This window comes from Lepidochelys kempii, chromosome 14 (assembly GCF_965140265.1).
Source record: "Lepidochelys kempii isolate rLepKem1 chromosome 14, rLepKem1.hap2, whole genome shotgun sequence".
NCBI lineage: Eukaryota > Metazoa > Chordata > Testudines > Cheloniidae > Lepidochelys > Lepidochelys kempii.
The window spans coordinates 30,106,665-30,134,019 of record NC_133269.1 but is presented as its reverse complement, the minus strand read 5'-3'; the positions used below and the strand labels follow the sequence as shown (position 1 = coordinate 30,134,019).

Below are 27,355 nucleotides of genomic sequence, written 5' to 3'. Positions count from 1 at the left end.
TTGGTGGTGGCGGGGAGGATAATTTCACCATGATTCCAGGGGCTACTTAGGCACCTGAAAACTCTAGTGTTTTGACAGATAACTTAGCAATAGGGACAGAATCTGAAATTTGAAGCTCCCTGAGAACAGGGGGAGGTTCGCCTGAACTCTCAGGAATTCTGGAACTCTGCAAGTTATCTGCATTCCTCTGCAAGTGACCTTCCTCAGCCTGATTTTGGCTCAGCCTGCCCTTCTTGGATTTCTAGGGTCTTCTATGTCCCCTTCCTTAGGGACGGTGAGAGAATCCAGTCCTACCCTGGACTCCAGGGTTTGGCCCAAGGCCATCTACTGAACAGCTCGCTCTGCTTCTCTACTTTTGCTGCTGTTTCCCCTTGTTTCCTCTTAGGTGGGGCTCACTTGGTCATCAATTTGGCCTAGCCATAGGCCAAGCCACCCTGTTAGATACCCTCCTCCTTCAAATCCGGTCCAGCCTGGCTGACAGGTTTGCTGAGGGGATGGGGAAACCCCATTGCTGATCAGAAGGAGGTCAGAGTCTGTTCTCTAGGAGCTGAAGGTCCATTTGTCCTGCTGCGGGAAGTGGAGCTGGAGAGCCCTCAAAACGTTTCATTGCTTTTTGCTGCCCCATCTCCAATATTTCAAAATCCTTTTTCAAAGGTGGACGCCAAAACTGGATGCAGGATTCCATGATCAGTCTTCCTCATGGTGTGTCACCTCCCTATGCTCCTCACTGCTCTTTTCATACATCTAATGATGACTTTAGCCCTGTTCACCACAGCATCACCCTGGGTGCTCATGTTGAATGGCTTGCCCAGCATGGCCCCGAAATCCTCTGCACAGTCAGTGCTTTCCTGGATACACTTCCCCACTCTGTAGGTGTGGCCTGCATGCTTTGTTGCTAGCTATAGGACCCTTCCTTTGGTTCTTTTCCAACTTGTTTTCTTTGAATGGCTCCACTTTATCAAGGGATCCGATTGCTCTGGGTCACTGCCCTCTTCTCATCATTAATTACCACTCTACTACTATTTTATCGCCCACCAATGTTAGCAGCAGTGATTTTATTTGCGTTGCAGATCATTGATATTGATTTTCAAGAATTAGTCCCCGAGAGCCTCTTCATATCCCTAGTGCCCAGAACCTGCTCCACACAGCACAGTGAGAAAAGGCCGCCCAGCCCAGCTGTGACAGAGGGGCTAAGCACAGAACAAACTTGGGAGCTTGTGTCATCCATAGCTTCTGAAAAACATTCTGAACAACAGCTTACAAAAAGACACTCTAAACCGGTAGCGTAGACAGGCCCCAAATGTGTCTAAGTGTCCCGCCTTGAAAAACAGAAGAGAAAAAACCAGAACCTTGAGTAGCTTTATTTTATAGTCGTGGGAACTGAGGCACACAGAAGCAAAGAGATTCGCTCATGGTCAAAAAGCCAGGAATAGAAAACAGCAGATCTGCTGATAGTCAGTCCTGGGCCCTAGCCATGTTTGTCCTGGCTTCTCTGCTTCAGCTCCAGTAACAACCCGAGTCAAGGTTTTCTTCTTCTCCGTGTCCTTTAACTTCACGTCACTGCAGAAGAAAGATTGTTTCTGACCAGCTGGCTCTAATGCATGTCGATGTCTTTCCAGAAGATGTGCTCTGGCTCAGTCACATGTCATCGGTTTCTGGAGGAAGCGCTCGGTGCCGTTCTAGGGCCTGTGTTACACAAAAGATGGACAGAATGGTCCTTTCTGACCTTAATTGTTTTCTTTCGCTAGGAGGGTAACGCTGGACATTTTCTCCCATTCACCCTCCTTTGGAATAATTTCAATCCAGACCAAAGGATTTCCTCTTCCATTGTGTCTTCAGCACCTTTCCTAGCAAAGAGTTCCTGTTCGAGCACAGGTTTCCAGTTTCAGGCTGTCCCAGGGTGAGATGGCCATGAAAGGGGTAGTAATGAACTAACTCAACTGAACCTATCCCCAGGTGAAGGGAATAAGTGCAGGGGTCACATGAGAAGGAGCAGCATGGAACTAGGATCCAGGCCTGTTGGGTGATATAAGAACAGCATGTGCTCAGCCAGGAGAGAGACCCGCAATGGGAGCAGGCCTGGGAGGTGCTTGGATAGTCCTTTCAAGGCAGTTTCGGTACACGGTAGGGGATGGAACAGCCAAGCTGCTGGGTTGGGAGCTGGGCCTCCTGGCAGTGTCCAGGAACGAAAGTACAGCATCTGCGAGGAAGGGAGTCCCCACAGAGGGACACTGTAATCTCCCAGAAAGCGAAAACGCTCTCACTGCCATTTCTTAACCTCATGGGGTATTCTCCTGCTCTGCCAACCCCACCCCTATTTCAGCATCTCCAGGTGCCTGAGGGAGCAGGCACCAGAGGCCATCCTGCAGCTGGGACAGAGATGGAGGTTGATGACCTACCTGCCCGTGGTGACCATGGTGCAGGACAGCCCTCAGGACATGCGAATGCAGCTCCAGATCTGGGAGCAGCTTCCCTTTGCTGGCATGAGACCTTTGCAGGTTGCGGGGGGTGAGACAGGCACTAACTTTTGGTAACCCTCAGTGGGATCAGAGGGCAATGGTTTGTAGAAAGTGGTGTTGGAGAGCTATACAAAAACTAGGCCCCAAACCATTTACAACACACACTTTGCTTCTCTACAAAAGAAAAAGGACACTAAACTATCTAAACTACTACATGCCACAAGGGGCCACAACAGTGGTTCCTTTAACCCACCCAGCAGTATTGTTAATCTATCCAACTATACTCTTAGCCCAGCAGAAGAATCTCTCCTGTCGCGGGGCCTCTCCTTCTGCCCCTCCACCCCCACGAACATGAGACCGTTCTGTGGTGACCTAGAATCCTATTTTTGACGTCTCCCACTCAAGGAATATTGCCAACACACCACTGAACAACATACTAACCCATAGAGACCTTCCTACCAACACTACAAAAAGAAGGATTCTGGGTGGACTCCTCCTGAAGGTTGAAGCAACAGACTGGACTTCTACAGAGAGTGCTTCCGCTGATGTGCACGGGCTGAAATTGTGGAAAAGCAACATCACTTGCCCCATAACCTCAGCTGTGCAGAACACAATGCCATCCACAGCCTCAGAAACAGCTCAGACATCATAATCAAAAAGGCTGACAAAGGAGGTTCTGTTGTCATCATGAATAGGTCGGAATATGAACAAGAGGCTGCTCGGCAGCTCTCCCACACCACTTTCTACAAGCCATTACCCTCTGATCCCACTGAGGGTTACCAAAAGAAACTACAGCATTTGCTCAAGAAACTCCCAGAAAAAGTACAAGATCAAATCCGCACAGACACGCCCCTGGAACCTCGACCTGGGATATTCTATCTACTACCCAAGATCCATAAACCTGGAAATCCTGGATGCCCCATCATCTCAGGCATTGGCACCCTGACAGCAGGATTGTCTGGCTATGTAGACTCCCTCCTCAGGTCCTATGCTACCAGCACTCCCAGCTATCTTCCAGACACCACTGACTTCCTGAGGAAACTACAATCCATCGGTGATCTTCCTGAAAACACCATCCTGGCCACTATGGATGTAGAAGCCCTCTACAACAACATTCCACACAAAGATGGACTACAAGCCATCAGGTATCCCCGATAATGTCACGGCAAACCTGGTGGCTGAACTTTGTGACTTTGTCCTCACCCATAACTCTTTCACATTTGGGGACAATGTATACCTTCAAATCAGCGGCACTGCTGTGGGTACCCGCATGGCCCCACAGTATGCCAACATTTTTATGGCTGATTTAGAACAACGCTTCCTCAGCTCTCGTCCCCTAATGCCCCTACTCTACTTGTGCTATATTGATGACATCTTCATCATCTGGACCCATGGAAAAGAAGCCCGCGAGGAATTCCACCATGATTTCAACAATTTCCATCCCACCATCAACCTCAACCTGGAGCAGTCCACACAAGAGATCCACTTCCTGGACACTACAGTGCTAATAAGCGATGGTCACATAACCACCACCCTATACTGGAAACCTACTGACCGCTATTCCTACCTACATGCCTCCAGCTTTCACCCAGACCACACCACACGATCCATTGCCTACGGCCAAGCTCTACGATACAACCGCATTTGCTCCAACCCCTCAGACAGAGACAAACACCTACAAGAGCTCTATCAAGCATTCTTACAACTACAGTAGCCACCTGCTGAAGTGAAGAAACAGATTGACAGAGCCAGAAGAGTACCCAGAAGTCACCTACTACAGGACAGGCCTAACAAAGATAATAACAGAATGCCTCTAGCCGTCACCTTCAGTCCTCAACTAAAACCTCTCCAACGCATTATCAAGGATCTACAACCTATCCTGAAGGACGACCCATCACTCTCACAAATCTTGGGAGACAGGCCAATCCTTGATTACAGACAGCCCCCCAACCTGAAGCAAATACTCACCAGCAACCACATACCACACCACAGAACCACTAACCCAGGAACCTATCCTTGCAACAAAGCCCGTTGCCAACTGTGCCCCCATATCTATTCAGGGGACACCATCACAGGGCCTAATCACATCAGCCACACTCTCAGAGGCTCGTTCACCTGCACATCTACCAATGTGATCTATGCCACCATGTGCCAGTAATGCCCCTCTGCCATGTACATTGATCAAACTGGACAGTCTCTACGTAAAAGAATAAATGGACACAAATCAGATGTCAAGAATTATAACATTAAAAAACCAGTCAGAGAACACTTAAATCTCTCTGGTCACGCGATTACAGACATGAAAATTGTGATATTACAACAGAAAAACTTCAGAAACAGACTTCAACGAGAGACTGCTGAATTGGAATTCATTTGCAAATTGGATACAATTAACTTAGGCTTGAATAGAGACTGGGAGTGGTTGAGTCATTATGCAAAGTAACTTATTTCCCCTTGTTTATTCCTTCCCCTCCCCCCCCGCCACCCCCCCCCCCGCCACTGTTCCTCAGACGTTCTTGTTAAACCCTGAATTTGTGGTGGAAATGGCCCACCTTGATTATCATACACATTGTGAGGAGAGTGATCACTTTAGATAAGCTATTACCAGCAGGAGAGTGGGGTGGGGGGAGAGAAAACCTTTTGAAGTGATAAACACCCATTTTGTCATGGTCTGTGTGTATAAAAACATCCTCACTGTATTTTCCACTTTATGCATCCGATGAAGTGAGGTGTAGCTCACGAAAGCTTACGCTCAAATAAATTGGTTAGTCTCTGAGGTGCCATAAGTCCTCCTTTTCTTTTTGCAAATACAGACTAACACGGCTGCTACTCTGAAACCTGACTACACAGAGTGCTGTCAGTTGCACAAAGATAAAATGGAGAAATGTTGTGTGTGTTTAACCTCTTTCAAACAGTGGGCTCTTAAATGTTGCAAATAATTTCTAGCTCAACCAGAAGTTAGGGGCTTTAGGTAGGAGTCTCCCAGGCATTGTTTTCACTGCAAAAGTGGGTTTACATGGAGATAGCTAACTTGATGTAAAATCCTAGTGGAGACAAGGCACAGGTGGCTTTAACCTCTGTGTCACTTGTCCAGGTAAATTCCAGGCTGAGCGTATAGCATTCCTGGACTAGCTACATCAAGGTAAAAGACACCTCTCCCTCACCTCTACTAGTACTTTACATTGAGTTAGCCAGCTGAATGTAAACACATACTTTTTGAGCTGGGAGGTTGATTTTTTTTGTTTGTTTGCTGCTTTTTGGTGGTGGTGGGGGAGGTCACTGAAGCCATAATAGTGACATTCTCTAGCCTGTGTTATTTGTATTACTGTAGCACATAGGAGCCCCAGTCATGGATCAGGACCCGGTTGTGCTAGGTGCTGTAGAAAACAGTACAAAAGACAGTCCCTGCCCCAAAGAGTTGACAATCTAAGTATAAGACAAGAGACAGATGGAGACAGACAGACAGGGGAGTGCAAGGAAATAATGAGACTGTATTGGTTGGTATGATAGGCAGTGGTCTCAGCACCCCAGGAGACAGGCTGTTGAATTTTTGGTAGACACCAGGGCAAAGAAGAGCATTGATTTGGGAATTGGAGATGGATAATGAGGTAGGTTTGCAAATGTTTAACGGGCTCTCATCCTGAGCATGTAGGGCATGTGGCAGAAAGCATGAATGGGGTTGTCTGAAAATTTAACAAGTGGGTGTTGCTGGCAGCATGGACCGATTGGAGGTGAGACCTTGGTACAGTGAATGAGAGATGTCCAGTTGGGAGAGGACAGTATGTGAAGGGCCTTGAAAGCGAAGACAAGCAGCTTCTGTTTGATGCAATAGAGAAGGGGAGCCAGTGGAGGGATGCAAAGAGGGGTGACATGGTGAAAGCAATGGACTAGGAGAATGATCTTTGCAGCTTAGAGCAATATTCTGAATGGATCTGAGCTGGGCAAGATGGAGAAGAGAAGCATGTGGCGGTAACTGAGATGTGATGTGATCAGAGCCTCGATGGGAATTTTAGCTGTGTGGATGGAGAGGAAAGGCTGTATCTTAGAGATGTTATGCAGGAAATCTCCACAAGACTTAAGCACAGCCCTGGATGTGAGGACCTAGAGCAGAGGTGGGTAAACTATGGCCCCCAGGCCACATCCGGCCTGCGGGACTGTCCTGCCCGGGACCTGAGCTCCTGGCAGGGGAGGCTAGCCCCCGGTTCCCCCCCTACTGTCCCTCCGCCCCTGCAGCCTCACCTCACTGCGCCTTTGGCGCTCTGGCCTCCTGCTCCTACTGGGCAGCGAGGCGGTGGGGCTGCGAGCTCCTGCTGCTCTGAGCGGCATGGTAAGGGAGCGGGGCTTAGATAAGGGGCAGTCAGGGGATGGGGCAGTTGGATGGTGTGGAGGTTCTGCGGGGGGGTGGTCAGGAGATGAGGAACAGGGGGGGTTGGATAGGTGTGGGATTCCCGGGGGGGGGCTGTCAGGGAGCAGGGGTGTGGATAGGGATCGGGGCACTCAGGGAACAGGGGTTGGATACGGGATGGGGTCCCAGAGGGGGCGGTTAGGGATGGGGGTCAGTCAGGGGGCGGGAAGTGGGAGGGGGCGGATAGGGGGTGGGGGCCAGGCTATTTGGGGAGTCACAGCCTTCCCTACCCGGCCCTCCTCTGGTGGGCGGGGGGAGGGAAATGAACAATTCATGAAATGGACTCAGACTGATCTTTGAAAACAGCGTGAGAAAACTCAAACCCTGTAACCGCCATTTCTGGGTGGGATCTGGGGTCTTGCCCACCTCAGGGCCAGGGGGCACAGGAGGAGGAGGAGGGGAGGGTGACGTGGCATTGATAGCCATGTAAACGAATATTAGGGAAGATTTCTGGCTGTAACAACCGTAACACAAAATGTCCACTGGAAACCAAAGGACAGCACATTGTTCATCACAGAGAGCAGGGTTCCCCTTGAAAGCCTCCTATCCCCACACCCAGAGAACGGGCTGCATGCAGAGCAGACTCAGGAGAGGCGGTGAGGAGAACATGCAGGGTGGGGGGGGAGATTGAAATTGAGGTGAGGAAAGGAAGGAGGGAGGATTGAGAAAAGGGGGAACAGGAGAAATGCAGGAAGGGGACGGGGGAGAGAAAGAACTAGGGTAGAAGCAGGAACTGGAGAAGGAAAGAGAGAGAAGAGAGGAGGGAGAAGAAGAAAAACCCGAAAGAATCAGGGAGGGAAGGTGGGAGCAGCCCCCAGTGACTGCGACAAAGAAAACCCAGAGCTGGGAATGAAACCCGCAGTCACGGCCCCTGGAATCAAAGTGCACCTCTGAGAGGTGAACCACCGATGGGGATCTGGGGGGTCAGATTGCACCCTTCAGCCTGGCCCCCCTCCATGCACCATGTAACCTAAACCAGCTCCCCACATCTGCCTGGAATCAGGGAGGTGTTTGCTGCTAGCCAGAGACGCCCAGGTGGGATATGTGAGCCGTGGCTCCAGGGCTCCCTGGCTGGCCACCACCCAGTTGGTCCAGCAGCCCCGGGGCTGGATCGGCTAGCAGGAGGCGCTCGGGGGAGGGGCGGAGAGGAGCAAGTGGCAGGCAGGTGAGGGGCCTCGGGGGAGGGGATGGAGAGGAGTGAGTGGCGGCCATGTGGGGAGGGACCTTGGGGGAAGGGGGCAGGAAGAGGTGTAGCGAGGGCGGGGCCTCGGGGTGGAGCACCCACCAGGAGAAACAAAAGTCTGCACATGTGACGGGCCGGGTGTCCTCTTTGACCACACAGCCCCGTGCCTGTGTCACGCTCTGTGCTCCCCCTTCTGGGGGACCTGCAGGCCGCTGGTCGGCCACTTCCCTTAGTGGCTACTGCAGCGTATTGTCTGGCCATTTTCTCGTGGCCCCAGCATCCTCTTTGCCCTCACCTCAGGGCCTCAGCCTGCAAGCCCCAGCAGCCTCTCTCGCTCCCCCATTCCCCGCACACTGCCCCCTAGGTCAAATGGCTGCAACACGGCTGTTAGCCCATCCTGGGTCTTTGTCCCAGCCCATTCATTTCAACAGCGGATGTAGTTAAGGCTCTTGGTGCCTTGTCCAATCCAGGATCAGGATGCTAATAGAGTATATGGCCACGCCCCTGTGTGTATTGCAGTCTCCTTGCGGCTGACTTTTTTCCCGGGTTTTTCCTTGCACTAGCAATGGGGGAAGACATGATGTGTGTGAAGAGGGGAGTTCGGGCTCCCCCCTCAGCTAATGCACAGAGAGGGGGAGATGGAGCAGGGACCTCACCTGCAAGGAGTGCTGCAACCATGAAGTCCCTGGACGAGATAAGCTGTGATCTTATAGAATCATAGAATCATAGAATATCAGGGTTGGAAGGGACCCCTGAAGGTCATCTAGTCCAACCCCCTGCTCGAAGCAGGACCAATTCCCAGTTAAATCATCCCAGCCAGGGCTTTGTCAAGCCTGACCTTAAAAACCTCTAAGGAAGGAGATTCTACCACCTCCCTAGGTAACGCATTCCAGTGTTTCACCACCCTCTTAGTGAAAAAGTTTTTCCTAATATCCAATCTAAACCTCCCCCACTGCAACTTGAGACCATTACTCCTCGTTCTGTCATCTGCTACCATTGAGAACAGTCTAGAGCCATCCTCTTTGGAACCCCCTTTCAGGTAGTTGAAAGCAGCTATCAAATCCCCCCTCATTCTTCTCTTCTGCAGGCTAAACAATCCCAGCTCCCTCAGCTTCTCCTCATAAGTCGTGTTCTAGACCCCTAATCATTTTTGTTGCCCTTCGCTGGACTCTCTCCAATTTATCCACATCCTTCTTGTAGTGTGGGGCCCAAAACTGGACACAGTACTCCAGATGAGGCCTCACCATTGTCGAATAGAGGGGAACGATCACGTCCCTCGATCTGCTCGCTATGCCCCTACTTATACATCCCAAAATGCCATTGGCCTTCTTGGCAACAAGGGCACACTGCTGACTCATATCCAGCTTCTCGTCCACTGTCACCCCTAGGTCCTTTTCCGCAGAACTGCTGCCTAGCCATTCGGTCCCTAGTCTGTAGCTGTGCATTGGGTTCTTCCGTCCTAAGTGCAGGACCCTGCACTTATCCTTATTGAACCTCATCAGATTTCTTTTGGCCCAATCCTCCAATTTGTCTAGGTCCTTCTGTATCCTATCCCTCCCCTCCAGCGTATCTACCACTCCTCCCAGTTTAGTATCATCCGCAAATTTGCTGAGAGTGCAATCCACACCGTCCTCCAGATCCTCACCTGGAATACTGTGTGCAGTTCTGGTCTCCCATGTTTAAGAAGGATGAATTCAAACTGGAACAGGTACAGAGAAGGGCTACTAGGATGATCCGAGGAATGGAAAACTTGTCTTATGAAAGGAGACTCAGGGAGCTTGGCTTGTTTAGCCTAACTAAAAGAAGGCTGAGAGGAGATATGATTGTTCTCTATAAATATATCAGAGGGATAAATACCAGAGAGGGAGAGGAATTATTTAAACTCAGTACCAATGTGGACACAAGAACAAATGGATATAAACTGGCCACTAGGAAATTTAGATTAGAAATTAGACGAAGGTTTCTAACCATCAGAGGAGTGAAGTTTTGGAATAGCCTTCCGAGGGAAGTAGTGGGGGCAAAAGATCTATCTTGCTTTAAGATTAAACTCGATAAGTTTATGGAGGAGATGGTATGATGGGATAACATGGTTTTGGTAATTAAATATTCATGGTAAATAGGCCCAATGGCCTGTGATGGGTTTTTAGATGGGGTAAGATCCAAGTTACCCGGGAAAGAATTTTCTGTAGTATCTGGCTGATGAATCTTGCCCATATGCTCAGGGTTTAGCTGATCGCCATATTTGGGGTCGGGAAGGAATTTTCCTCCAGGGCAGATTGGAAGGCCCTGGAGGTTTTTCGCCTTCCTCTGTAGCATGGGGCACGGGTCACTTGCTGGAGGATTCTCTGCTCCTTGAGGTCTTCAAACTACAATTTGAGGACTTCAATAGCACAGATATAGGTGTGAGGTCTTTTTTAGGAGTGGTGGGTGAAATTCTGTGGCCTGCATTGTGCAGGAGGTCAGACTAGATGATCATAATGGTCCCTTCTGACCTAAATATCTATGAATCTATGAATATTGAACAAAACTGGCCCCAGGACCGACCCTTGGGGCATTCCACTTGATACCGGCTGCCAACTAGACATGGAGCCATTGATCACTACCTGTTGAGCCCGACAATCTAGACAGCTCTCTACCCACCTCACAGTGCATTCATCCAGCCCATACTTCCTTAACTTGCTGACAAGAATACTGTGGGAGACCATGTCAAAAGCTTTGCTAAAGTCAAGAAACAATACATCCACTGCTTTCCCTTCATCCACAGAACCAGTAATCTCATCATAAAAGGCGATTAGATTAGTCAGGCATGACCTTCCCTTGGTGAATCCATGCTGGCTGTTCCTGATCACTTTCTTCTCATGCAAGTGCATCAGGATTGATTCTTTGAGGACCTGCTCCATGATTTTTCCAGGGACTGAGGTGAGGCTGACTGGCCTGTAGTTCCCAGGATCCTCCTTCTTCCCTTTTTTAAAGATTGGCACTACATTAGCCTTTTTCCAGTCATCCGGGACTTCCCCCGTTCGCCACGAGTTTTCAAAGATAATGGCCAATGGCTCTGCAATCACAGCCGCCAATTCCTTCAGCACTCTCGGATGCAACTCGTCCGGCCCCATGGACTTGTGCACGTCCAGCTTTTCTAAATAGTCCCTAACCACCTCTTTCTCCACAGAGGGCTGGCCATCTACTCCCCATTTTGTGATGCCCAGTGCAGCAGTCTGGGAGCTGACCTTGTTCGTGAAGACAGAGGCAAAAAAAGCATTGAGTACATTAGCTTTTTCCACATCCTCTGTCACTAGGTTGCCTCCCTCATTCAGTAAGGGGCCCACACTTTCCTTGGCTTTCTTCTTGTTGCCAACATACCTGAAGAAATCCTTCTTGTTACTCTTGACATCTCTTGCTAGCTGCAGCTCCAGGTGCGATTTGGCCCTCCTGATTTCATTCCTACATGCCTGAGCAATATTTTTATACTCTTCCCTGGTCATATGTCCAACCTTACACTTCTTGTAAGCTTCTTTTTTATGTTTAAGATCCGCTAGGATTTCACTATTAAGCCAAGCTGGTCGCCTGCCATATTTACTATTCTTTCGACTCATCGGGATGGTTTGTCCCTGTAACCTCAACAGGGATTCCTTGAAATACAGCCAGCTCTCCTGGACTCCTTTCCCCTTCAAGTTAGTCCCCCAGGGGATCCTGGCCATCCGTTCCCTGAGGGAGTCGAAGTCTGCTTTCCTGAAGTCCAGGGTCCGTATCCTGCTGCTTACCTTTCTTCCCTGTGTCAGGATCCTGAACTCAACCAACTCATGGTCACTGCCTCCTAGATTCCCATCCACTTTTGCTTCCCCCACTAATTCTACCTGGTTTGTGAGCAGCAGGTCAAGAAAAGTGCCCCCCCAGTTGGCTCCTCTAGCACTTGCGCCAGGAAATTGTCCCCTACGCTTTCCAAAAACTTCCTGGATTGTCTATGCACCGCTGTATTGCTCTCCCAGCAGATATCAGGAAAATTAAAGTCACCCATGAGAATCAGGGCATCTTCCTACGTAGCAGTGGCTTGTGAAACTGATTCCCAACCCCCTGCTCTGCAAAGGGTGACATGGGCTTGGGTGGAGATCAGAGGTTATTTGGGAGACCCTGATATTGCAGCAGCCCTATTGTAGTTTTCACAGCCCCCAAAGGTGGGCTAAAGGGCCTCCCAGGACACATGAATGATGTAATATTATTTGCAGATTTAATAATTTTATTAAGATGATGTTGAAGTAAAAGGAAAACGGTACAGAGTTTAAGAATAGAAGTTTCTGGTTATCAGGGAATAAGGTACAGATTTCCAAGGGATGCGAAATTCAGATTAGGAACAGATGGCATAAGGAATACATAATCTGCAATCTCTGCGATTGGGGGTAAAAGTTTAACGGGTCAAAGTACAGACATTGAGATATCGGGTCATGTTGTGCATATAATGGCTATGTTCAGATGTGGAGTATAATGAGCGGATACGATGATGAGGATGGATTTACCATCATTTGGTGGGATTTAATGTTCAGTGTTTTATGGCTCCCAGCAGAACAGAATCCCATTGTGCTCGGTGCTGTATCTGTATATAGTAAGAGACTGTCTCTGCCCTGAAGAGCTGTGCTAGGTGCTGTAGAGACACTTAGTTACAACTGCGTGGTCTCTACCCTGAAGCTGGTATGATCCAGTTTCACATGTGTCACCAGGAAAGGGATGAACAAAATACCTGAAAGGAGGATAGGTGTGTTACTGCCTCAGTTTCCATAGATACAGGTTTTTTAGGTCTACTTCTGAGTCCTCAGCTTGCCTAATCCCTCTGGTATATCACAGCCCCAGTGCATGAAATGCAGCCACCTCTGGGTTGGGGCAGCTGGCAATAGCCGTGCAGCAAGGTTGCCCAGGGATTGCTTGCCAAGTACTGAAATATAACTGCCCCTGGGGTTGGGTGAAGCAGCTGGTTGACAGCCATATAGTAACAATGCGCAGCGATCGCTCGTCCAGTGCTGAAATGCAGCCATCTCTGGGGTGGGACTCATCAAATGTTTAAATGTATATCAACGTTTTTGCAAAAAAATTTAGTTGCATTTTTTCACTTAGAACAAACTCAGGTTTTGGGTTAAAGGGGGTGGAGTCATGGAAGAGAGTGCGTAGTGAACAAAAGATTGATTTTAAATGTGTCAGAACAATATTGTGAAACCAGGAAATTCCTACAGTCTTGACAATCTTTCCTGAAAAACCCTTGCATTCCAAAAATAGTCACTTTTCTACAGACAATCCTTCCTTTGGAAAAGATTTTCAACCGTGTCTAGAAATCGCTCCCAGGTCAGTGTCTCTCTGAGTGTGGGGTGCACTCATTTGCCCTCCCCTTCCCCTGGGGATGTATATGAAGCACTAGTTAGAGGGGTACAGAAGAGGTATAAATAAAGATGATTAGGTCTTTAGGAATACACATGTGGAGGGTGTGGGGGGAGAGAGACATGACTGATTGTATTGTCCTGAAGCAGTGCACAGCTTCCAAAGATTTGATGAATGCTTCTCTGGGGGAAGCAGTGTAACTGACTACACAGAGTGCTGTCAAAAGAAAAGGAGTACTTGTGGCACCTTAGAGACTAACCAATTTATTTGAGCATAAGTTTTCGTGAGCTACAGCTCACTTCATCGGATGCATTCAGTGGAAAATACAGTGGGGAGATTTATATACACACAGAACATGAAACAATGGGTGTTACCATACACACTCTAAGGAGAGCGATCACTTAAGATGAGCTATTACCAGAAAAAAATAGGGGGGGGGAACAAAACCTTTTGTAGTGCTAATTAAGGTGAGCCATTTTCAGCAGTTAACAAGAACATCGGAGGAACAGTGGGGGGTGGGGGGAGAATAAACATAGGGAAATAGTTTCACTTTGTGCAATGACCCATACACTCCCAGTCTCTATTCAATCCTAAGTTAATTGTATGCAGTTTGCAAATTAATTCCAATTCAGCAGTCTCTCCTTGGAGTCTGTTTTTGAAGTTTTTTGTTGTTGAAGAATTGCCACTTTTAGGTCTGAGTTCGAGTGACCAGAGAGATTGAAGTGTTCTCCGACTGGTTTATGAATGTTATAATTCTTGACATCTGATTTGTGTCCATTTATTCTTTTACGTAGAGACTGTCCAGTTTGACCAATGTACATGGCAGAGGGGCATTGCTTGCACATGATGGCATATACCACATTGGTAGATGTGCAGGTGAACGAGCCTCTGATAGTGTGGCTGATGTTATTAGGCCCTATGATGGTGTCCCCTGAATAGATATGTGGACACAGTTGGCAATGGGCTTTGTTGCAAGGATAGGTTCCTGGATTAGTGGTTCTGTGGTATGGTGTATGGTTGCTGGTGAGTATTTGCTTCAGGTTGAGGGGCTGTCTGTAAGCAAGGACTGCCCTGTCTCCCAAGATCTGTGAAAGCAATGGGTCGTCCTTCAGGATAGGTTGTAGATCATAGAGTCATAGAATCATAGAATATCAGGGTTGGAAGGGACCTCAGGAGGTCATCTAGTCCAACCTCCTGCTCAAAGCAGGACCAATCCCCAATTAAATCATCCCAGCCAGGGCTTTGTCAAGCCTGACCTTAAAAACTTCTAAGGAAGGAGATTCTACCACCTCCCTAGGTAACGCATTCCAGTGTTTCACCACCCTCCTAGTGAAAAAGTTTTTCCTAATATCCAACCTAAACCTCCCCCACTGCAACTTGAGACCATTACTCCTTGTCCTGTCCTCTTCTACAACTGAGAATAGTCTAGAACCATCCTCTCTGGAACCACCTCTCAGGTAGTTGAAAGCAGCTATCAAATCCCCCCTCATTCTTCTCTTCTGCAGACTAAACAATCCCAGTTCCCTCAGCCTCTCCTCATAAGTCGTGTGTTCCAGTCCCCTAATCATTTTTGTTGCCCTTCGCTGGACTCTCTCCAATTTATCCACATCCTTCTTGTAGTGTGGGGCCCAAAACTGGACACAGTACTCCAGATGAGGCCTCACCAATGTCGAATAGAGGGGGACGATCACGTCCCTCGATCTGCTCGCTATGCCCCTACTTATACATCCCAAAATGCCATTGGCCTTCTTGGCAACAAGGGCACACTGCTGACTCATATCCAGCTTCTCGTCCACTGTCACCCCTAGGTCCTTTTCCGCAGAACTGCTGCCTAGCTATTCGGTCCCTAGTCTGTAGCTGTGCATTGGGTTCTTCCGTCCTAAGTGCAGGACCCTGCACTTATCCTTATTGAACCTCATCAGATTTCTTTTGGCCCAATCCTCCAATTTGTCTAGGTCCCTCTGTATCCTATCCCTGCCCTCCAGTGTATCTACCACTCCTCCCAGTTTAGTATCATCCGCAAATTTGCTGAGAGTGCAATCCACACCATCCTCCAGATCATTTATGAAGATATTGAACAAAACTGGCCCCAGGACCGACCCCTGGGGCACTCCACTTGACACCGGCTGCCAACTAGACATGGAGCCATTGATCACTACCCGTTGAGCCCGACAATCTAGCCAACTTTCTACCCACCTTATAGATCCTTGATGATGCGCTGGAGAGTTTTTAGTTGGGGGCTGAAGGTGATGGCTAGTGGCGTTCTGTTATTTTCTTTGTTGGGCCTGTCCTGTAGTAGGTGACTTCTGGGTACTCTTCTTGCTCTGTCAATCTGTTTCTTCACTTCAGCAGGTGGCTACTGTAGTTGTAAGAATGCTTGATAGAGCTCTTGTAGGTGTTTGTCTCTGTCTGAGGGGTTGGAGCAAATACGGTTGTATTGTAGAGCTTGGCTGTAGACAATGGATCGTGTGGTGTGATCTGGGTGAAAGCTGGAGGCATGTAGGTAGGAATAGCAGTCAGTAGGTTTCCGGTATAGGGTGGTGGTTATGTGACCATTGCTTATTAGCAGCATAGTGTCCAGGAAGTGGATCTCTTGTGTGGACTGCTCCAGGCTGAGGTTTATGGTGGGATGGAAGTTGTTGAAATCATGTTGGAATTCCTCGCGGGCTTCTTTTCCATGGGCCCAGATGATGAAGATGTCATCAATGTAGCGCAAGTAGAGTAGTGACATTAGGGGACGAGAGCAGAGGAAGCGTTGTTCTAAGTCAGCCATAAAAATGTTGGCATACTGTGGGGCCATGCGGGTACCCACAGCAGTGCCGCTGATTTGAAGGTATACATTGTCCCCAAATGTGAAAGAGTTATGGGTGAGGACAAAGTCACAAAGTTCAGCCACCAGGTTTGCCGTGACATTATGGGGAATAGTGGTCCTGTTGGCTTGTAGTTCATCTTTGTGTGGAATGTTGTTGTAGAGGGCTTCTACATCCATAGTGGCCAGGATGGTGTTTTCAGGAAGATCACCGATGGATTGTAGTTTCCTCAGGAAGTCAGTGGTGTCTGGAAGATAGCTGGGAGTGCTGGTAGCATAGGACCTGAGGAGGGAGTCTACATAGCCAGACAATCCTGCTGTCAGGGTGCCAATGCCTGAGATGATATATAATGCCTGGCCCAATATCTAAACAAATACTTTGCCTCAGTCTTTAATAAGACTAAAGAGGATCTTAGGGATAATGGTAGCATGATAAATGGGAATGAGGATATGGAGGTAGACATCACCATATCTGAGGTAGAAGCGAAACTCAAACAGCTTAATGGGGCTAAATCGGGGGGCCCAGATAATCTTCATCCAAGAATATTAAAAGAATTGGCACAAGAAATTGCAAGCCCATTAGCAAGAATTTTTAATGAATCTGTAAATTCAGGGGTTGTACCATATGATTGGAGAATTGCTAACATAGTTCCTATTTTTAAGAAAGGGAAAAAAAGTGATCCAAGTAATTATAGGCCTGTTAGTTTGACATCTGTAGTATGCAAGGTCTTGGAAAAAATTTTGAAGGAGAAGGTAGTTAAGGACATTGAAGTCAATGGTAAATGGGACAAAACACAACATGGTTTTACAAAAGGTAGATCGTGCCAAACCAACCTGATTTCCTTCTTTGAGAGAGTAACAGATTTTTTAGATAAAGGAAACGCAGTGGATCTAATTTATTTAGATTTTAGTAAGGCGTTTGATACTGTGCCACATGGGGAATTATTAGTTAAATTGGATAAGATGGGCATCAATAGGAAAATTGAAAGGTGGATAGGGAATTGGTTAAAGGGGAGACTACAACGGGTCCTATTGAAAGGTGAACTGTCAAGTTGGAGGGAGGTTACCAGTGGAGTTCCTCAAGGATCAGTTTTGGGACCAATCTTATTTAATCTTTTTATTACTGACCTGGGCACAAAAAGTGGGAGTGTGCTAATAAAGTTTGCAGATGATACAAAGCTGGGAGGTATTGCTAATTTAGAGAAGGACAGGGATACCCTACAGGAGGATCTGGATGACCTTGTAAACTGGAGTAATAGGAATAGGATGAAATTTAATAGTGAGAAGTGTAAGGTCATGCATTTAGGGATTAATAACAAGAATTTTAGTTATAAGCTAGGGACGCATCAACTAGAAGTAACGGAGGAGGAAAAGGACCTTGGAGTATTGGTTGATCATAGGTTGACTATGAGCTGCCAATGTGATATGGCTGTGAAAAAAGCTAATGTCGTCTTGGGATGCATCAGGAGAGGTATTTCCAGTAGGGATAAGGAGGTTTTAGTACCGTTATATAAGGCACTGGTGAGACCTCACCTGGAATACTGTGTGCAGTTCTGGTCTCCCATGTTTAAGAAGGATGAATTCAAACTGGAACAGGTACAGAGAAGGGCTACTAGGATGATCCGAGGAATGGAAAACTTGTCTTATGAAAGGAGACTCAAGGAGCTTGGCTTGTTTAGCCTAACTAAAAGAAGGTTGAGGGGAGATATGATTGCTCTCTATAAATATATCAGAGGGATAAATACCAGAGAGGGAGAGGAATTATTTAAACTCAATACCAATGTGGACACAAGAACAAATGGATATAAACTGGCCACTAGGAAATTTAGATTAGAAATTAGACGAAGGTTTCTAACCATCAGAGGAGTGAAGTTTTGGAATAGCCTTCCGAGGGAAGTAGTGGGGGCAAAAGATCTATCTTGCTTTAAGATTAAACTCGATAAGTTTATGGAGGAGATGGTATGATGGGATAACATGGTTTTGGTAATTAAATATTCATGGTAAATAGGCCCAATGGCCTGTGATGGGTTTTTAGATGGGGTAAGATCCAAGTTACCCGGGAAAGAATTTTCTGTAGTATCTGGCTGATGAATCTTGCCCATATGCTCAGGGTTTAGCTGATCGCCATATTTGGGGTCGGGAAGGAATTTTCCTCCAGGGCAGATTGGAAGGCCCTGGAGGTTTTTCGCCTTCCTCTGTAGCATGGGGCACGGGTCACTTGCTGGAGGATTCTCTGCTCCTTGAGGTCTTCAAACTACAATTTGAGGACTTCAATAGCACAGATATAGGTGTGAGGTCTTTTTTAGGAGTGGTGGGTGAAATTCTGTGGCCTGCATTGTGCAGGAGGTCAGACTAGATGATCATAATGGTCCCTTCTGACCTAAATATCTATGAATCTATGAATCTATGATGGGGCATCCAGGATTTCCAGGTTTATGGATCTTGGGTAGTAGATAGAATATCCCAGGTCGGGGTTCCAGGGGCGTGTCTGTGCGGATTTGATCTTGTACTTTTTCTGGGAGTTTCTTGAGCAAATGCTGTAGTTTCTTTTGGTAACCCTCAGTGGGATCAGAGGGTAATGGCTTGTAGAAAGTGGTGTGGGAGAGCTGCCGAGCAGCCTCTTGTTCATATTCCGACCTATTCATGATGACGACAGCACCTCCTTTGTCAGCCTTTTTGATTATGATGTCAGTGTTGTTTCTGAGGCTGTGGATGGCGTTGTGTTCTGCATGGCTGAGGTTATGCGGCAAGTGATGTTGCTTTTCCACTATTTCAGCCCGTGCACGTCGGCGGAAGCACTCTCTGTAGAAGTCCAGTCTGTTGTTTCGACCTTCAGGAGGAGTCCACCCAGAATCCTTCTTTTTGTAGTGTTGGTAGAAAGGTCTCTGTGGGCTAGTATATTGTTCAGAGGTGTGTTGGAAATATTCCTTGAGTGGGAGACGTCGAAAATGGGATTCTAGGTCACCACAGAACTGTATCATGTTCGTGGGGCTGGAGGGGCCGAAGGAGAGGCCCCGAGATAGGACAGATTCTTCTTCTGGGCTAAGACTATAGTTGGATAGATGAACAATATTGCTGCGTGGGTTAAGGGAACCACTGTTGTGGCCCCTTGTGGCATGTAGTAGTTTAGAGAGTTTAGTGTCCTTTTTCTTTTGTAGAGAAGCAAAGTGTGTGTTGTAAATGGCTTGTCTAGTTTTTGTAAAGTCCAGCCATGAGGAAGTTTGTGTGGAATGTTGTTTTTTTATGAGAATATCCAGTTTTGAGAGCTCATTGTTAATCTTTCCCTGTTTGCTGTAGAGGATGTTGATCAGGTGGTTCCGCAGTTTCTTTGAGAGCGTGTGGCACAAGCTGTCAGCATAGTCTGTGTGATATGTAGGTTGTAATGGATTTTTTACCTTCAGTCCTTTTGGTATGATGTCCATCTGTTTGCATTTGGAAAGGAAGATGATGTCTGTCTGTATCTGTACGAGTTTTTTCATGAAGTTGATAGATTTCCACTCCATACGGCTAAATTCAGTGCCTTGCACCATGACAGGTTTCAGAGTAACAGCCGTGTTAGTCTGTATTTGCAAAAAGAAAAGGAGTACTTGTGGCACCTTGTTTGATGCAATAGAGAAGGGGGAGCTGGGTTAAATGGAGATGAGGCTGAGGGCGGGACGCACGTGGATCAGCTGCTGTTGTGAGGAAATCGGGCACTGGCATCTCAGCTGTGGCTGAGGTCGTGCTGTGGCTGTGAACTCACCCGGCGGGATGCGGCTGCAAGCCGGCTTGCCTGGTGTGCGGGACCTCACCTCCTTCCCCCCGGCTGCGGTGCCGGGTGCTCTTCCCGTGGGTGAGACGCTCCCGGTCCCAACGGTCCCTGCCAGAGCCACCCGGGGCGCGGGAGGGAGGGAGGGTGCTGCTGGCTGCTCTGCGGTGGCTCGCTCGCTGCACAGCGGGGTTTGCGGGCAAGTTACAGCCACAGCCGGGCTGGGGCGAGCGGGCACCACGAGCCCAAATGGGGTGGGGGCTGGGAGGGGGAGGGCTCAGAGCTGGGGACCGAATGGGGAGTTCGAGGGGCTGGGGCCCGAATGGGGGGGCGGGGCTCGGGCTTGGGGCTGGGGACCAAATGGGGGAGGGGCTCCGAATGGGGAGAGCGGGGCCGGAATGGGGGCGGGGCTCGGGTGTGTGTCTGGGAACCGCATGGGGGCGGGGCTCCAAATGGGGGGCTCGGGCGGTGGCTGGGGACCACATGGGGAGGGCAGCACGGTGGCAGGGGCCGTTTCTTGGCCAAAGGGCGGGGATTTTGGGCCAAAGGGGGGCGATTCAGGGGGCGGGCCCTGGGCCAAAGGGCGGGGGGGGGTTCGAGAGAGCTCTCCCCCCCCCGGAAGGGAAAGGAAGGGCCAGGCAGAGGAGCGCAGGACGCTGTTTCAAGTCCCGCCCTGCCAGGAGGGGGCTGGGTCAGGAACAGGGCTGTTTCGAGCCCTAGCCCTGTCCCCTTGTGATATCCTACTCACACTTACTTCTAGGAGGATTGTGTGTGTGAGGAGGGTCTTCTCCCCCACCCCCCAGCTGGGTGCCTGTCACGGGTGGGCGAGGCCTTTAGGAGATCAGGTCTCTGAGGCCCTGGGGGGCGGAGGGGCTGATAGGAGTTAAGGGGGTTTAATCATCATGGCACCGCCTCTGGCAGGGGGTTGGGCTGCTGGGCAGGCAACGAGAAACCACAAATCGCCTCCCCCACCCCTGACCTGTCCTGCTTGGTCCCTCTCGGTTTCAGATCGGCTGGAGAGTCTGGAGCAGGGACGGGGAGCCAGGGCCAGGACCTCTGCCTCGGCTTTGCTGCTGCCAAATCGGACCCACTCCGACCGAGAGGAGCCGACCCCAGCCCAGCACCTGCAGCAGCGTCTGTGGCCTGAGTGTTGCTGAGAGAGACAATAGGGACAGCAACTGGGGCTGCTGAGAGCGAAGAGCCGCTGCAGGAGTTGTGTGTTAATGGCAATGGACACCTGGAGACTGGAGGGAACCCAGGTAATGGGGCATCTCTGCCTGTGAGCAGGCTGGAGAGAGACACTGAAACTGCCCGGGGTGCTGGAAGGGGGCGTGGCCCTCCCGCTTTTTGTCACTGGCCCCTCCCCTCCCCCCCCCCTTCCCCCTGAGGTCCCCCCACCCCGCCTCTGGCTGGCAGCTGGAGTCCAGGCAGTTGCAGGGAGCCGTGGATGACCCTCCACTTGCCTGGGGTGGGGGGTAGAGAGCAGCCCCTGGTCCGTATCCCTCCCCCCAGGCTCCCTGCCCAGAGCAGGGGGAGGGTCTGTAGTTCCCCACAGCGGCAGCTCTTACCATGGCCCGGCTGCTGCTCTGAGGCCCTGCTACCCAGCCAGAGCTGGATCTTGGTAACAGCCCCAGGGTAGCTCTAGGGAGCCATGGACCCTCCATCTGCCCTTGGAGGTGGGGGGGGGTCTGCCTGACACTCAGGGCTCCTCTCCCAGAGCGTCTGAGGGAAGGAGCAATCGACAGAACGGTGCATGTTCCAGGGCAGCTCCAGCCCCGGTGCTGTCAGTGAGACGTGTCCTCCCAGCCCTGCCTGACGGGTCTTTCTGTTTCAGACCCTCCTTGTAACTGCCAGAAAAGTCCAACCTGTGGAGTTGTGGTTGCACTGATAGTTGTATCGTCTGCTTTGATCGCTGCCATCATTGCTCTGGCAGGTGAGTTCCCAGCTTCCGCCCCGCTCCCTTCCCCTCCATCTACGATCTCCGTGCATCCCATTCCCCCGTGACCTACCACGCTCACTTTCTCCTCCCGGCCTGTCTGGCTTCTGCCCCTGGGACAGAGGATTCCTGGGGGATGTTCCTCCCCAACCTTCCTCCTGCTCCGTCCCAGACCCCTGCACCTGGGCACTTTCTGTGTCGGGACGATCTGACTGACATTAGCCCCCCCCAGCCCATCTCTGAGCACTTTGGACCCAAGTCGCCTTTGCCATGTGCCATGAAGCAGTCCCTGTCCAGGGTGTCCAATGGGACAGGGTGCAGCGCATCCCTGAGCCCTTTGCCTTCCCTGTGTTGCTCTGAGGTTACCAGCCTGGCCTTCCTGGATCTTCAGGTCACGCCTGTGGCCGGGCGGCAGGTGCTGCAGTGTTATTGAAATGAGCCGGAGAACTCAGTCTAGACCCCTCCACCAGCGCAGTGTGGAAACCCCCCAATCGCTGAGCGTGGCCATGAAGGCTCCCATAGCACCATTCACACCCCCGGCTGCCCAGACAGCGTGTGCTCGTGCAGAGGGTGTCTGTTTGCGGTGAACATGAACCCTGCTGTATCCCCCTGTTGTCTGGAGTAGGGCGTGCTGGAGACTGTCGGGGGTGGGATTTTTCTATTGCCCTGGGATCTGATCACTGGGCCCCAGGAGGGTTTAGCAGCTGGCAGAGGGGATTGAATCCAGGTCTGTCTGCATTAGGAATCCTCTGTGCCGATGTCATGACATCCGTGCAGTTGAATTGGTGCAAACCGCTAAAGGAGACGCACTGCACTGGTGCACAAAGCAGCTTGCCTTGGTGCAGTTCGCTGCAGGAAGTTACCAGAGCGAGCTGCACTGCTCCAGCGCATCTCCAGGAGGTGTTTGCCCTGATGTCACTGCGTCACTGTGATTATACTGGTGCAGCTTGCTCTGATACAGATGGGCCCTGAATCCCAGCTCCCTGCTGTAATGGCAGGCTGTTGCAATGGGCAGCATTGGCTCTCACTGTGTAAGGTGGGAATCTGTGAGCTTAGGGTTGGTTACACACCTGCAGGTGCAGGGAGCTCTGTAGAACATGTGGCATCTGACCTGGAGATGGATGGTGGAGACAGCCTGTGCCATCAACTGTTAGTCACTGACTTCTCTGCTCAGTTCAGTAGGGCAGAGGTGTGGGCTACCGTGCACTGGACAGTTAAATCTAGAGGGTCAGACATGCCTTGTGCGTGAGTGAACACATGCTCGTTTTCTGATCACCGCTGCCACGTTTCCTAACTCTTCCCTACTTAGAGTGTCTGTTCCTCGCTGAGCGCCAGCCACATGGGAAGGCTTGAAAACCAGCTACCGAGTTACTGTGGTGCAAAAAAAAAGTGATGTGCTCAAAAACGTCTGGAGGGGTTTGAGTCCGACTCCTCTCAACTAGACAGGCCTTCCAAATCCTCTTTGGTGTCACTTAAGGGTGACCCCACTGCTGCTCTTTCATGGCTCTGAAAGGGTTACACTGCTGTGAGGCCTTACAGAAAGTGCCTTTCTTGCTGCTGTGTTTGGGGAGAGAAAAGTCTGCAGGTAGGAGGTGAATTAAGTTCCATCATTCCTGGCCCACAGTGCAACAGGTCACTTCCGGTTGCTGTGGTTTCTGGCGCCCCCTTGTGGCTTTCATGTCCCTGCTTGAAAGTTCCCAAGTTCTTCTCAGTTGTTCACCTGCCGTTTGTTGCTAGGTTGAACGTCAAGCTGTTGATCTTGTGCCTGGGGTGAAATGCTCTGAGCTGTGTCAGTCCCTCCCAGGCTGGGAGTGTCCCTGGAATCCTTCTTGCCAGGCAAATTTACTGTGACAAACATCTCCATCCTCCTGTGTCTGATTGCCGTGGACCAGCCCCAGCTGGGGGTCCCAGTAGACTTGGCAAGCAGGTCAATTGACTGCCTGTTTGGCCGCAGTCAAATACTCCAGCAAGAACCCTGAGGGTAGGTGGCAGCCTGCCTTTTTGATTGCGTCTTGGAGTCTCACTTGTGTTTTTCAGAACTTGGTTTCATTGTTTCGCCTTTTTTTTCTGAGTTAAAATAACTTAGTGAAATACATTTTTTAAAAAAAATTACTTAGATACGTATCTATTGAAAGCTAAACCTACTGGAGACAATGACGTCTTGCTCTTTTTTGTTACTGTTCTGATAAATTGGTATTTTAAAATATCTGACCACTCTTTGACACTCAATTGACCAATTTTTGTACCAGTCAAATGCCCAATTCTAGGTGTAACTCTTACCCTCCATGTGACTGTCTCATTCTCAGTGCTGACATCTCAGCTTTCATCAGCTGATCTGTGCCCCCTGCTGGCCCCTTGTGCCCGGACGGCTGGATGGGATACCAAGGGAAATGCTACTATTTCTCAGAGAGGGAAGGGAGCTGGACCGACAGCCAGAGCCGCTGCTCTGCAGCGGGTGCCTCCCTGGCTGGGATCGACAGTGAGCAGGAAACGGTGAGAGACTCTCGAATTGCCAGACACTGATCTTGGCACAGTGGTGGCTGCTGAAGTAGGACCTGGGCTCTGCCCCGTGGGGTGAGGAGCAGCTCTGAGCCCTCCCGTGCTGGGAGGCCAGAGTGAATGAACTTCCAGCGGCTGAACGCCAGCCCTGGCTGGGCCCAGGGCCCTACTGTCTGTGTGTGATCACAGGGATTGCCCATTCTCAGCTGCCCCCTCCCCAAATAGGGAGACAGCTTCTGTCTAGGGCAGGGCTGGCTCAGGCATCTCCTGGCCTGCTGGCTGCTGGAGTGGGACTGAGAACCCAGCCAGTGCTCCTGTTGTGGGGATGGGAAAGGAGCAGCCAGCTGAGGAGGGGGGAGGAGGGGATCCTCTCACATTGACCGCTCCCACTTCAGCTTGACTCGCTCCCTCCTTCTGCCTTGTTGTGGTGAGTGGGGAATGATCTGTGAGAAGAGAGGTCTCTGCAGAGAGCTTAGACCCAGCAGCTCCCCCCAGCCCAGGGGGACTTGGGGTGCGGGTGACTGGACTGGGTGGGGCTGCTCTGTGCAGGGGGAGGGTTAATACTGCTTGGGTGATCTTGTACTTTGCAAAAGGGAGGGGAAACACCCCCCCCCGCCGAAAATAAACTGAGCACCCTTCAATATGGGGGGAGGGATAGCTCAGTGGTTTGAGCATTGGCCTGCTAAACCCAGGGTTGTGAGTTCAATTCTTGAGGGGGCCATTTAGGGATATGGGGCAGAAATGTGTTGGATCATTTAATTGGGAATGGGGGTGGAACTAGAAGATCTCCTGAGGTCCCTTCCAACCCTGATACTCTGTGAATATGAGACTGGGATTCTCTGCGGCACAGAGCCCTGGAGGAGGGGGGGGAAGCACCGGAGCTGGGGCTGATACCTGCTGTCCCTCGGCTTTCTTGAAGGCGTTCCTGCTGCGCCATAAGGGTGTCCGGGACCACTGGATCGGCCTCCGGAGGGAACAGGGTCAGCCCTGGAAATGGACCAACGGCACCAAATTCAACCACCTGTGAGTCTCTCTCACCCCTCTGGACTAATTCCCTGGGCTGGGGATTCTGGTGTCTGAGCGGTTTGAGCTCAGGTCGATCCACCATTCAGTGCTAGTGAAACCACCAGACACGACCCTGGTCCGTTCGCGTCCTGCGTGTATCGGAGACCGATGGGAGCCGGCGTGTCCCTGAACTCTCGGCTCCTCCCCGCAGCACGGTGCTGGGCCGGAGACAGAGCCCGCCATAGCCAGAGGTGCCCTCGCAGCGCGCTGGGATTTCAGCTGGGACACTCGCTGTTCTCCCCCAGCCCTCTTCAGCAACGTCCCTGGGGTGTCTGACCCCCCCCGCCCCCCTGGGGAAAGGAGGCAGCAGGGAGCTCAGGTTAACAGTGGCTGCTAGAGAGGGCAGCATGCCGAGCACTGCATGGCAGGTACAGGTCTCGCTGGGGATTGCAGTCGGCAGGTTTGAGTGACTTGGCTGGTGAGGCCTCTGAATTGTCAGAGCCACATTCTGAGGCTGCCAAAAATTTGTGAGAACCCTGGCTGTAGAAAGTGTTAGGATTTTGTTTTCTATGTAACCATTACTTTCCAGTATTTGCAGAAAGAAAAAGAGGACTTGTGGTACCTTAGAGACTAACCAATTTATTTGAGCATAAGCTTTCGTGAGCTACAGCTCACTTCTTTGGATGCATTCAGTGGAAAATACAGTGGGGAGATTTATATACACACAGAACATGAAACAATGGGTGTTACCAGTATTTATTCACTCTCGCTTGCATCTCTGTTCTTTGATAATAAACTCATTCCTGTTTTCTGTATATCTAAGTGCTGTGTTCTAAATAGAGTGGTTGGCCTGAATTGAATCTTACAAGCTGCTGTGGACCGCGCCTGTGGGATTAGAGTCACAGTTCTGCGTGTGCTCTGTGGAACAGGCTGAGCACTCCCGAGGGACGCTCAGAGGCTTTGGGGGTGTCGATCGCTAACCTGTACACAGAGAGCGAGGCCTGCAGGGGGCTGGAAGGTCAGGCTTGCACTGCCAGGGGTGGTGGTTTCAGAGAGCTGACCCATGGCAGGCCTGGACAAGGCTCCCCCAAAGGTGCCTCGTATGCTTGCTATGAATCACTCAAACAGGCACATGTCCCCGGCTCATTCCACCCCTGCACCCCACAGGTACAACCCACACAAGGCATTTGACCAGAGTGAAGAGAACACCTGCAGTGCCCTGTCACCTGATGCGCTGAATTTGCCTCTGAGCCCATTTTCCCTGCCAGCTTGGGACTCCAGAACCCTGCCTTCTTGAGCCAGACATGCTTGCCAGCTGCAAACACAGACCCAGGTCTGGGCTACACCCCCAACGCTGCAGACTTTAACCCAAAACTGCTCAGCAGGTCACCTGTCTCCAGCACCCAGCTCCCAATGGGATCCAAACCCCAAATAAATCTGTTTTACTCTGTATAAAGTTTATACAGGGTAAACTCAAATTGTCCACCCTCTATAACACTGATAGGGAGAGATGCCCAGCTGTTTGCTCCCCCAGGTATTAATCACTTACTCTGGGTTAATTAATAAACAAAAGTGCTTTCATTAAATATAAAAAGTAGGATTTAAATGGTTTCAAGTAATAACAGACAGAACAAATAAGTTACCAAGCAAAATAAAACAAAACACGCAAGTCTAAGCCTAATACATTAAGAAATGGAATACACGTAAATCTCACCCTGATAAGCTTCTTTCCCAGACTGGACTCTCTCCAGTCTGGGCCCAATCCTTTCCCCTGGTACAGCCTTGTTCCAGCTCAGGTGGTAACTCGGGGATTTCTTATGACTGGCAGCCCCCTTTGTTCTGTTCCACCCCCTTTTATATCTTTGGCACAATCCTCTCGTGTTCTCTCTGGGTTCCCACCCCTGCTTCTAAATGGAAAAACACCAGGTTAAAGATGGATTCAACTATCAT

The 27,355-nt window shown here is 50.1% G+C and overlaps 1 protein-coding gene across 2 annotated transcripts in view; it reads left to right on the top strand.

Moving 5' to 3' along the window:
* The window catches only part of LOC140898230 (uncharacterized), a 41,553-nt gene extending 17,243 nt beyond the window's left edge, over positions 1 to 24,310 (top strand). For both annotated transcript variants that reach the window (XM_073311771.1, XM_073311772.1), the window contains 3 exons: positions 20,974 to 21,224; positions 21,800 to 21,898; positions 24,208 to 24,310. The gene's annotated coding sequence lies outside the window, so the exon portion shown is untranslated. The remainder of the gene's footprint in view (positions 1 to 20,973; positions 21,225 to 21,799; positions 21,899 to 24,207) is intronic.
* Positions 24,311 to 27,355: the final 3,045 nt, after the last annotated feature.